The sequence below is a fragment of the Setaria italica genome, chromosome II, assembly GCF_000263155.2.
Source record: "Setaria italica strain Yugu1 chromosome II, Setaria_italica_v2.0, whole genome shotgun sequence".
Lineage (NCBI taxonomy): Eukaryota > Viridiplantae > Streptophyta > Magnoliopsida > Poales > Poaceae > Setaria > Setaria italica.
Genome location: NC_028451.1, coordinates 6,090,181 through 6,101,706, shown reverse-complemented (window position 1 = coordinate 6,101,706; position 11,526 = coordinate 6,090,181).

Below are 11,526 nucleotides of genomic sequence, written 5' to 3'. Positions count from 1 at the left end.
CACATGGGCCTTTAAGATTTATTTGGATTTCTAAAAATTAAATGGGTTTGGCCCATTAATTCCAACAGATCAGACAGATCAGTACCTGCAAACAAAATAGGGGCAACCTGAAGAAGTGGAACCAGAACATGCAAAATAAATCAAGGTGCACACATACTTGTAGAGAGTGTAATCTCACCTAGTCACCTATAGAAAGGTGTAACCCGACCAAAGGGTTAACGCATGCACCCATTGCTTGCACATGAAGAGAACCAACACCATTGCTTGCACATGAAGAGAACAAACGCAAGATGTGCGAATGATTCCCCATTCATCACCATCAGCTGCTCTTCGAACCTGAAAAGGTACACCGTTACATGACGGTACTCTATGTTTTCAGGGAGCAAGATATAAGCTCCAAAACTATTTCTTGGTTTAATTTACCCCTAAACTATTCATTTTACCCCTAATACAATTTGTTTTTTATTTCTCCATACACAAGTTGAATTTTTTCATGATTATGTTTTCTATAATTTTGTATCATCAGTCTTAATTTATTATCAAATATCCTATCTTAATAAAATAATAATTAAAATTGATGATGTATTTTTATAATATGTGTTATGACCTGTATTATCGTCTTGAAAATTTGAACTTAAGACTCCACTTGTGCATGGAGAAACAAAAGAGACAAATTGTAGTAAGGGATAAATTGAACCGAATCATACAGTTTATGGGGTAAACTGAACCAAGAAGTAGTTTATAGGTTATCCGGACTCTGGCTATACTTGAGGTGATTAATTTGGACTTTTCCTTTTCTAAAACGATATTTTACAACAATAAATTTTACAAATTGACCATCAACATATGAAACTAAATTTGCAAAAATGTATTGGCAACAAGCCAGTTTAACAATGAACTAAAATGTCAATCAAGAAAGCAACAAAATTAGTTTCGTAGAAATGAATGGATGAAGATTAGAATTAACTGTAACACACTAGTCTATATATGATACTAGTTATATAATTGTACATCGGCATGTGAAATGTAACATTAAACGTGCAAGGACAAATATAGTGAAAGGACACAATTAATCATTGCCTCACCTTTCATTTCAGGTCACATGAAGGCTGAAGCATTGATGTAAATAACTAAAATTCAGGCTCCCTGACTGAATTGATGATTCACACCATGTTTCTGAATTCAGCTCCTACAGGGGAGAGTTAGTGAATTAGTGATTCTAGGTTGTACCATTAAAAATTAACTTGGTAATTTGATGGTATTCGGATGAAACTTGCAAGAAAACAGTTGATGCAGACTTTACAGGTGAATGCTATCTTTGTTAGACAGTCAGGACATTGTAGATTGCTTGGTACTATGGACAAAACTATTTATTTGCTAAGTTGACTCTGCATCTAGCGTGCTACAAGCATCATCTGCTTGACTGCTTCTAAAGATATAGCGATGTTGTAGTTACAAAGTTTTAATCGTTTGGATTTGAATTAATGTTGTTGAGGCTAAGTCAAATAGAATCTTAGTAATGTTTTGCTTTGTTTGCAATTATGTAAATTTTACTTGTAGCTACTTTTTGGAATGTTCACTATGGGAGAACATGGTTTTAGTACTGCTTCCTACACAGCACATCCAACTTATATAAGAGATACATTACTTTTGAATTCACCTGTGGAGGACTCTTTAGTACACCAGGCGGTAACACCAACCGGTACTAAATAACTTTCGGGGGCGACCAAATTTTGACCCGGTACTAATCTCTCCGATATTTTTGTTAGATACTGAAGTTCCTTTTTTTAGTAGTGGTTCTGGAGCACCATGTAATATAACTTCCAAAATTGAATTAATTTGGGGCTCATTCCATATATTTATTTGATGTTTTCCAATATGCTAAAGCAATCAACCTATTATCTGAGCTGACTACAATAACAGGTAACATTTCAAAATCGGTGAAGTTAGCACTCCATCTTCCAATTCATTAGTCTCTCAAACACTATAAAAGGTCAACTGGAAATTCCAAGAGTGGAGGAGGAAAGTGTTTGACCTGGAAATTCCATGAGTATGAATCTGATTGACAACCCCTTGCTTCCTTCTCTAATTTTTTTTTCCTGTTCCTGCGTGCCTACAGGAGCTGACAGGTCGCCTCTGCTATGCCTCACCGTGGAGCCTCTCTTACCATTTCTGGGACGTTGGGATCCTCAAATCTAATCCCCTGCTGCCCTGCAGCGCTCTATATGACAGGCCAAACTGCAGTAGCCTGCTGTCCGTGCGCTAGCAAAGGCAACAGGGCAAGGAAGCGGACGCTGCAGCAGGCAGGGAGAGCTTGCAGGGATTTTTTTTTTTTTGGGGGGGGTGACTATTCTAGGGATTTTAGAAGCTTTTGGGTCGGTGACGAGGTGGACAGAGACATGATCAACTGCTAACGGGTTACCGGGCGATGTGGATATCCGTGACAAGTTGTGAATGTGCCAGCTCTAAAATTGAGAGATTCACATAAACTGAAGTTTATTCTAAAAGAAGAAGAAAAATAATGCAAGAATGTAGGAGAATTGTTCAAAAACAATGTCTACTATTAACTAGAAAGAAATATGCTCCAAAAATGAAGGATGATTGTTCCAAGATTTCACATTGTTATTGATGTACTTGAATAGGAAAAAAGTAAAGAAGAAAAATAAAAAGACTTCCCGATGATAAAACATTATTGGGCTGCTACTGATACAACCATGAAAGGTACACAGTAAATGTTATTCAACAAGTTGTTTCACAGTGAATAAAGATAACAGAACCATTCACCGCAAGTAAGATCCAAAGCAATTATTACATAGCAGTCAACCACTATAAAAGGATATATTGGTCACTCTTAAGAGGAAACTCCCACCTTTTTCTTTCTTCTTCATTGCCTTATGCTTCCAATCTTCTTTCTTCATCCTCCAATTTCCCTGCACATAAAGTGCAGTTTCTAATGAACATGATAGATGCATTCTCTAGGAAGACGAGTTCCAAGCAAAATGTTGGATTCACATATATGAAAATGATATATCATTATGTCTTGTAAAGAAATAATTAAATGACAGGTCATAAAAAATCTTCTATAGCATCAATTAACTGTTAAATCAAAACAATAGGATGTTAATGGGTACAAAACAAACAAAATGTAGAATCAGGAGCACAAAAAGAAGCATACAAATAAAATGTTGAATCAGGAGCACAAAAGAAACATGGAAATTACAAATATGAAAGTCTGGCTGAAGATCAATGCCACCACAATATATAAGGGAAACATTTAGTTAATGTGCAGTTTGGTGCTGCTGCATATTAGCTGGGAAACTTAACTTGATTAAACTGAATGCATGGACAAATATAATGGCAACAATTTCCATCAAGCATGCATACTAATTCACTTCTGCTGAATGCAACTTAAATTAACAGAGTCATTTTTGCCATCTAATTAGAATTTTCTATGTGCACAAAGAACATATAATCTTTTTATGACTATAATCATGAATACCATGTAGTCCAAAATATTTTATATGTTACACAGTAAAACAAATCATGATCCCGGAAGTCATTTCTGTGAGAACAAAACGATTCTAAAGAAAGAATAATTGGACAGAATTAATGCAGAAATAGCATGGTCCACTTTACAGTAAAAGGCAAGTCTGGTCCTGACGTGCATCAATACCAATAACAAGACATCCATACACATATACATAATAAATGAAGATTACAAGGGAGAAACTGATTCCAGATGCATGCATATAATGCTTTTACCAACTAATTATAGATTCTAAATAGATCAGGAGACAATGGATGAAATTTATCTCTAGATACAAATGGACATACAGAAAACCATATTAGCTGGAAGAAAAACATATTCTCCTACGTAATTAAAAGATCAGTCATTACTAGTTATTTCAATGACATCACCATATCCAAAAATACAAGCAGCAAGGGTAGATCAGTATTCTTTCAGTGACATTTACAAACCACAAGTAGATAAAAAGTATACTCAGACACAACTGGGTGATGTTTATCTGTTTAAGTACAGAATGAGGCATAAGCACATACCTTATGTTTCATGGTCCATCAGCAAATCCAGTTGTGTTCTATAAAAAAGGACATAGAAAGGAACCAAGTTATCCCAGTGATACATAAACATGGTATACTAAATATCGAAAATAAAATACTAACCTCACTAACTGGCACTTTGTTTGCCAGGCTCAGTGCGCTTCCTGTGTACAAACCAACGGCAACACCATACCCCATCTCCATCACATCTTCAGAAGTTTTGGTCTCAGGATTATAAATACTCAAAAGTCCTCCGCTGTTTATTGTGTCAATGACAAACACTATCCTCCCATCATTCAACACCAAGAAGGGGTGAATCGCATATGCAGGATGTCTGAAACTCAATTCTATGCTATATTGTTTGACCCATAGGCCCTTCTCAAAGTCAACCAAGAACCATAGGTCCATAGAGGAATGTGTGCTAGTAGCTGGGTGACAAGCAATAACTAAGCTTCCACTCAGTGCACCTATTGTTAATTGGAACGAGCAGTCTATATGATCAGCAGCAGCATCCATAAGGCTGCTTAGGGGTCCAGGGATACTTGGACTCCACTCTTCTGTCTCAAGGTTGAATGAGCCTATACGGCGCTTATCTTCGTCCACATTATATGACAAGAAGAAGTAGACAATCCCATTGATGACCACATTATCCCAATGGTCCATTTCAACTTGGTATGGTGGGGCTTGCTTTGCCCTCCACTGAGCATGGATGTTGCCATCAAGGGTGAAAACCTCGTACAGCTGCTCAAAGTGTCCACCATCAAGGACGAAAATGACACGAATCACCTTGTACACCCCCGTTGAGGCAACCTGCCCAAATGTAGCACTGAAAGAGTACTTGTATAGGTACTGATGATATGCTGCATGTTCTTCAGCAAATTCTGTTGGCAACACATATGCAACTCCAGTGGCTGGATTGAGCAATTTGACGCTCATGTTGGTCCAATCCACAACGCAGAGGAGGTCAGGCTGCCCGTACAGCACCCATTCCTCCCTTGTCGCATGAACCCGCTTGACAATGCGACCAGAGAGGTCACAAATGTCGTAAAGGATGCGGTCTTCCCGATGATATGTGTTGTAGCCGGCAACGATGAGTGGCTCAGGGTGGCGGGCCGCGTGGTCAGCCATAAATTGTGGTTTGGACAGGAAAGACCACCACGAACGGGACACGGCACGGAGGCGGCACAGATCCTTGGCCGGGAGGCGCAACAGGATCTCATTCACATTGTCCATGGGCAAGGGTGGCAGGATGTCTGCATATGCATCATGCCTAGAGTGCCGGAGCGGAGACCGCTCCATTATCTTGTAGCCAAGGCCACTGACAGCAGATCTGCAACAACATGTGAAACATTTTGCAATTAGCTCATTTGAGCAATACTGGCAATGGATCCAGGGGATAATACCAAATGAGAAATAATTTTATATGGTTGGTTTATAGCGGCTATTTTTTGGGTGCCGTGGTAAAGTAGAAATAACATTTGCTTCGAAAAGAAAAACTTGTAAGATCACAAACTGAAATCGTTTGTCTGGCTTGGCCCTTTATATCCTATTGGGCAGGCTTACGTACTGCACAATTTTATATGAGAAGTATCTTTTGCAGCTTCTTCATGATATATAAGATCTACTGGACAAATTTTGTGCAAAAAGGGTCTCCTGAATACATAAACTCCACATGCAATATGTTTATAGTAGTATATGCTTTGGTGTGAAACTAGACGCCAACTACCAAAGGTCTCAAAGAGGCTCTGTTGCACTGTTGAAGCAAAAATGAAGGTACCTTAAAATTATGGTAACACAATCAATCACTTAAGTTTCATAAGTTGCATTCCTCTTGATTTTTAACTTGTGAGGGTACTTTCTGCTGAGTTAATGACCCGAACAGTTTACAGGTGAATGAAAATTAATGGCCCTCTAAATTTGGGGGCTCCGTGCAGGCGCTCAACTTGCACATGCCCAGGGATGGTGCTTAGCCGGCTGAAGTTCTCAGTTGCTATAAGACGGTTACGTAGTTCTTTTTTTTTAAAGCTTGGGTGGCTCTACAGCCTTTCATTACCATCACCAGATTCCGCTAAATCGTGGATCACTTGCACATTTACAGAATCGGGAAGAGGGCCAGTTCCGAACCCCAAATTTACGTAGTTCTAGTTGACAGTGAAAACGGAACCCTGATGGGTTTGGGTGACAACTGTCTGGAATTTCGTTGCTATGGTAAAAATGAAACTTGGGTATACGAGTCGTGGGGAAAAAAAATAAGAATGGTTTTGCATTTGTCCCAGGGCATCTTTCCGACCATCCACCCATCCAGTTTCAGCGGAATCATGGCATGCAGCGAGCAGAAATAGGGATATGTCATCTGTGCACTCCGCACTCACACACTGAGCAGAGCTTACCAGACAAGCACCATGGAGGCCTGGAATCTCGATCGGGTCCCCGGATCGATCGCCGCAGCGCCGCTGAGCTCGATCTGCAGCCATATGCAACGGAAGAGCTCAACTTGCCGGCCGGCCTAATCTCAGAGAGTAGACAAGGCGGCGCCAGTGCCAATCGCTTACCAGGATATGTCGATGGATATGCAAGCCGAAGTACGCGGACGGCTGGAGACGATTTTGGTCGGCGTGAGAAACTGCAGTCCCGTGGAATCAAGAACCGGGATCCATCGTCGCTGCTGCCGCCTTCCGGAGTCAGCTGCGACAACGAAAAGAAGGAGATGAACTTACGGACCTAAACCTTACATCAAGGACAAGGAGTAGATAAGGTGCGACCGTGCGGGCGCCAAGCGCTTACCTGAGGATCTCGAATTCTAGATCGATGGACTCGCGGGCTCGACGGATCGGAGGACGGCGGCGGCAGGAAAGGATTTCGATCGGCCGGCGCGAGGAGCTGCTCCGCCGGGGGGAAGAAGTGGTGGTGGCGTCTGGTGAGATCGATGCAGATGGTGTTGGGATCTGGGGACACCGGCGCCGCTGAAGAGGACTGCCGCACGTCACGAGCTACTTATGTCGCCAGCCAGGCGCGTTTTCCTCGAGAAAGAGAAGAAAAGGAAATGGGGAATAGGCCTAACGCGAGGCCAGTAGTCCCTGCAGTGCAGAAATGGTATCCTCGTGCTTTCTTACCTCCACTGGTAATCGTGTATCTTGCATTATTCTTGCCAAAAGGGTTAGGTCTTAGCTTCGTTAGGTTTTTTTAAGGTATTTTAAGGTACGGGAGTCCCATGGCTTAGAGGAATGCCGGGAGACGGAGATAGCGAATAATGGTGGGAGGGAGTGAGTCAAGTTGCCATAGGAGAAAGCTAGAGAGGGAGAGAGGGTGCGGCGGGAGGTAGAAGAAAGTTTGCGAACCAACGGATGACAATCCAATCGCCACTAGGATGTTGAATTCAATCTCTACCTTTTATTAAAGAGAACTATTTATTTGGTTAGTCCTATGTGCGCCGACATGTGGATGCTTGTGAAAATCAAACGTTATCGATAGAAACAGACAACTCTAGCCCTAGTAAACAAAACAAGACATCAAAATACCCTAGCTTTGCGCCAGCAAGAACCAAAGGTTGAAACGAGAAATGACAAGAATCAGAAGGGAACTAATCGGAGTAGACAAATCGCACGAGGTTCTCGCCCTCCTAACAGAACACAAGTGACGGCATCCAAGGGTAAGCATACGGCATGTCAAGCACTAACCCGGAGGAGTCATAGCCATGGTACTCGAGGTGGTGGCGGCTGTTGAAAAGGACCTCAAGGATCAAGAGGTGCTCTTGCTAGACATTGTAGTTAAGATAGGCAAAAATCTTGTAGGTGAATACGAGCACCGGGCCACAGTGATACGGCGAAGGTTTTATGTTGACGCGGCAAGCCACTTGGGCGAAAGATCTTGGTGGGTGTGAAGAACTGAAATGGGTCCACAACGGTACATGTTGCCGAGGCTCACTGACTATAGCGGTGGGTGTTGCCAATAGGGGCGCGGCCGATATATAGAACACTGATGGCAGATACCCTACTACTAGGAGTCTAGGACCCATTGATGTCTAGTGGCTGGCGCACTAGGTGACATCGTATGATAAAATACCATCTTGTGGGTGAAACATACGAGGTCAGGGTGGATCGATGTGCTGAAGACAGCCGGGAAGAAGAGGTCTGGGTGTCAATGACCTTGTCACCTTTTAGGCCCTTCATGGATGGCCCTGTATTGTGGTTGTGTCTAGACCACAATTCCGCAACTCCATCGATCTGGTTGGGCTCGTGTCTCGAGGGTGTTAGGGTGTTAATGGCAACAGTAGGTCTACACAAGAATCCTCACAATCATGTAAAATGCATAGTTGACCATCCATGAAAATTATTTTTTTTCCAATTTTACATAAAAGCCATCATAAAAAGCTTGTCCTAATTAGTAGATAATCTACTACTATTATAAAAGCTTAGAACATCATAGTCTGCCTTAGAAACTTTGTAGGGGCATTAATCCAACGCGTAGAGCTACAGAATATTGCTTCATGCTCGTATCAAAGAATGACTGAATGAGGGTTTTTTGCCAGTAGGGAGCGGGTGGTGCAAAACTGCAAATGGAAAAGAAGAATGGTGGCGGTGACTGAAGCACAGAATATTGGTTCATGCTCATTATATGGATCGTGGGTTGTGGCCCATCACCAAATTCACAGGCAAACAAGTTGGAACAAACACTCTTGGGCTCCGAACCCATTTGTCATGCTAGTAAGAAAATTCTGGGCTAGACCGTTCTGGCCCATGTAATTTTTGGCCATCCAACGCTGGATATACAGCTTCCGGTAGATTTTTTTGTAGTGGGCTTCAAATGTTTGAGATGTGTGCAGCAGCCCCCATCCATGGAATAAACTCCCGAACCCGAGCACCAGCCACTCCCTGTGCGCTGCTGCCGCCGCCACGCCGGCCACCGCTGCACCTCATGCAGCCTCCATGCTCGTCGCGCCACCAGCCGCGGCCCCGACCGCGTTCACCAGCACCGTGTGTGCGCCACGGCGCCACGGCCCCCGCTGCCACCATGCCACCATCTCCACGCGACACCTCCACCGGAGTTGGAGAAGAACAATTTATTTTTTTAAAATGTTGATCCTAGCTTGTGCGAAAAAATGTTGAACTCAGTTCGTCCAAATGTTGAAATAGGAGGTGAAAAATGATGATTGTAGTATCTATACCTAATATTAAAGAGAGGATGTTTATTTCAATCCTTCAACCGTCATGGTCATTTTACGAAAAAGCCCTTCAAATTTTCAGTAATCAACCCGCAGTCCAATTTTGAAGAGAGAGGGGCCTTGGGTGAAAAAAGGAGGGAAGGGAGGGGGTTAAAGGGGAAAACGCTTCTCCTTTCTTAAAATAGAGGCGACGGAGGGGATTGAGCGCCCCGGCGGCCGGAGTGGGGGGCGCACCGCTGCCCCGCGCTGCTCGACGGCGAGGTCCGGCGGAGCGCGCAGCCGAGATGCAGGCGGGCAGAGATGCGGCATGGCGACGGAGAAGAACGATGGGGGCGCAGCACGGCGCGACTAGAGCAGGGTCGCAGAAGAGCTGTGCAGCAGGCAGGGATAGAGAAGAACGGCGACGGCGCGGGCGTAGCGGCAGGGACGAGCAGAGCCACGGGTTGCGCGGCGGAGGATAGAGATGTACGGGTCCAGGAAAGGGAGAAACGGATAGGATAAGGTAGAATTTTCTACCAGAGAAAAAAACAACCATGACGCGGAACACCCAGTCCTGCTCCCTGAGGTGGTGCCCGTCGAGGAGCGCGGAGCTCAGCGGGCGGGAACGCAGGCGCGGGCTCGGTCGACTCTGGCAGCGCGTAGCTAGGCATGGGGAAGGACCCTGCAGCGCGGCCGTGGCAGCGAGGGGCGGAGGTTTGGGGAGCATTGTTTAGTGCTAACAGAAAGTCGTGCCGCGTTCGGTGACGACGACGTGCTGTTATTATACTCTATACCGATTGATGCTAACCGGCACAGCGATCCGTGCTCAGTAATTAAACACACGGTCTTTTGACCGGACCATCATTGAGGCGTTCATGATTAGCCATGCCGTAGATGAGCTGATGCGTGAAAGTGAACCGTGCAACGCGAGTAGGGTAAGCAAGAAGCTTGCAAGCTATCGAGACTTGCACAGCAACGAAGAGCCTCCCCTATTTTTTGTTTTTCAAAACAGAAAAAGCGGTGGCCCATCCCGGACGGAGAGAAAATTTTCCCAGTATATGATCACCTATAATTTTCCTATTCCTTAGATTAGTACCACCTCGCCATCCAAAACAGCGCCGCACCAGCTTAAATGTTCGTCCTCACGAGCCATCCTCGCCGAGCTCGGTTGCGCGGGCTTGTAACCCAAGTGGGGGTATTAAGGTGGTGTGGATGTTTGGTGCGGACTCTGAGGTTAAGTCTGTGGTGTGCCCTTGCTGGCCCTGCCCATTCCAAGTTGTAATGGCTTGTGCAGCCCAAGTGAAAGCTCAGGCTTCGCTGGACCTGAAGTGGGGGCTTCGTTGGACCTGAAGTGGCATGAACAACGTGAGGCTGGCTTCACAGAGCAGCGATCACTGCCCACTTCGAACGGTGGAAAGCTAACAGGCCACTACATCACGGGTCCGACCTGGATCCCGAAGAGCCGGTGGCGAGGATTAGAGAGGTAGAGGGTAGGCGCAGGGCTAACCGGATGGCAGAAGCAAAGCGAAGTGGGGCCCACGGCAGTGGTGTGCCATGGGTAGCGCAGCCATGGGTAGGGGTCGGGGCCTGGTCGGATCGGGAGAAATGTGGTGCGCTACACGACACGATAAAAAATATCGTGTGCCAATTTCGCCGTAGCAACGCACGGGTTCTTTTACTAGTTTTTTTATAAAATATTGATCTTTATTTTCGAAAATGTTGAATCTAGTATTCTTAGATGTTGGTTTAACTTTTAAAAAATATTGAATCTGGGATGTTGAAATGTTGATTTGACCTTTTAATTGGGGCTAGTGGCTTTAAAGCTATTAAGTTTAATTAGCTTCCACAAATTATATATATAGCAGCCCCTCGAGTACGTGGACGAAATAAGCAAGACTCCCGAAGACTCCGAGTCTGGATCAACACACCCAGTCAGTTACCGGCTGTTGTCCGATGAAGTCAGGCGCCGATTCGGACAAAGTAACAAAACAACCGACTCCGAGTCTCACTCCAGCCACGCACCCCGTCCTTAAAACCAATCGAAACCGCACGCAATCTAAACACCTAGTCAATCCAAGGTATTGCCAGCGCTGGAGTTCTTGTCCCGGTGCGCCGACCTCTCTCTCCACTCGGCCGGCAATCGCGATGGCGCCAGCACCGCACCTAGCCGCTGCTGCGGACGCAGCCGGACGCTCCAAGGGGGACTCTCTCCTCGTCACCGCCGTCTACAACCGCGCCGACACCTCCCGCGTGGACGTCAAGCTCGTGGACGTGGCCTCCGGCGCCATCGTCACCCAAGTGGACAAGCAGAGGACTACCGGCAACAT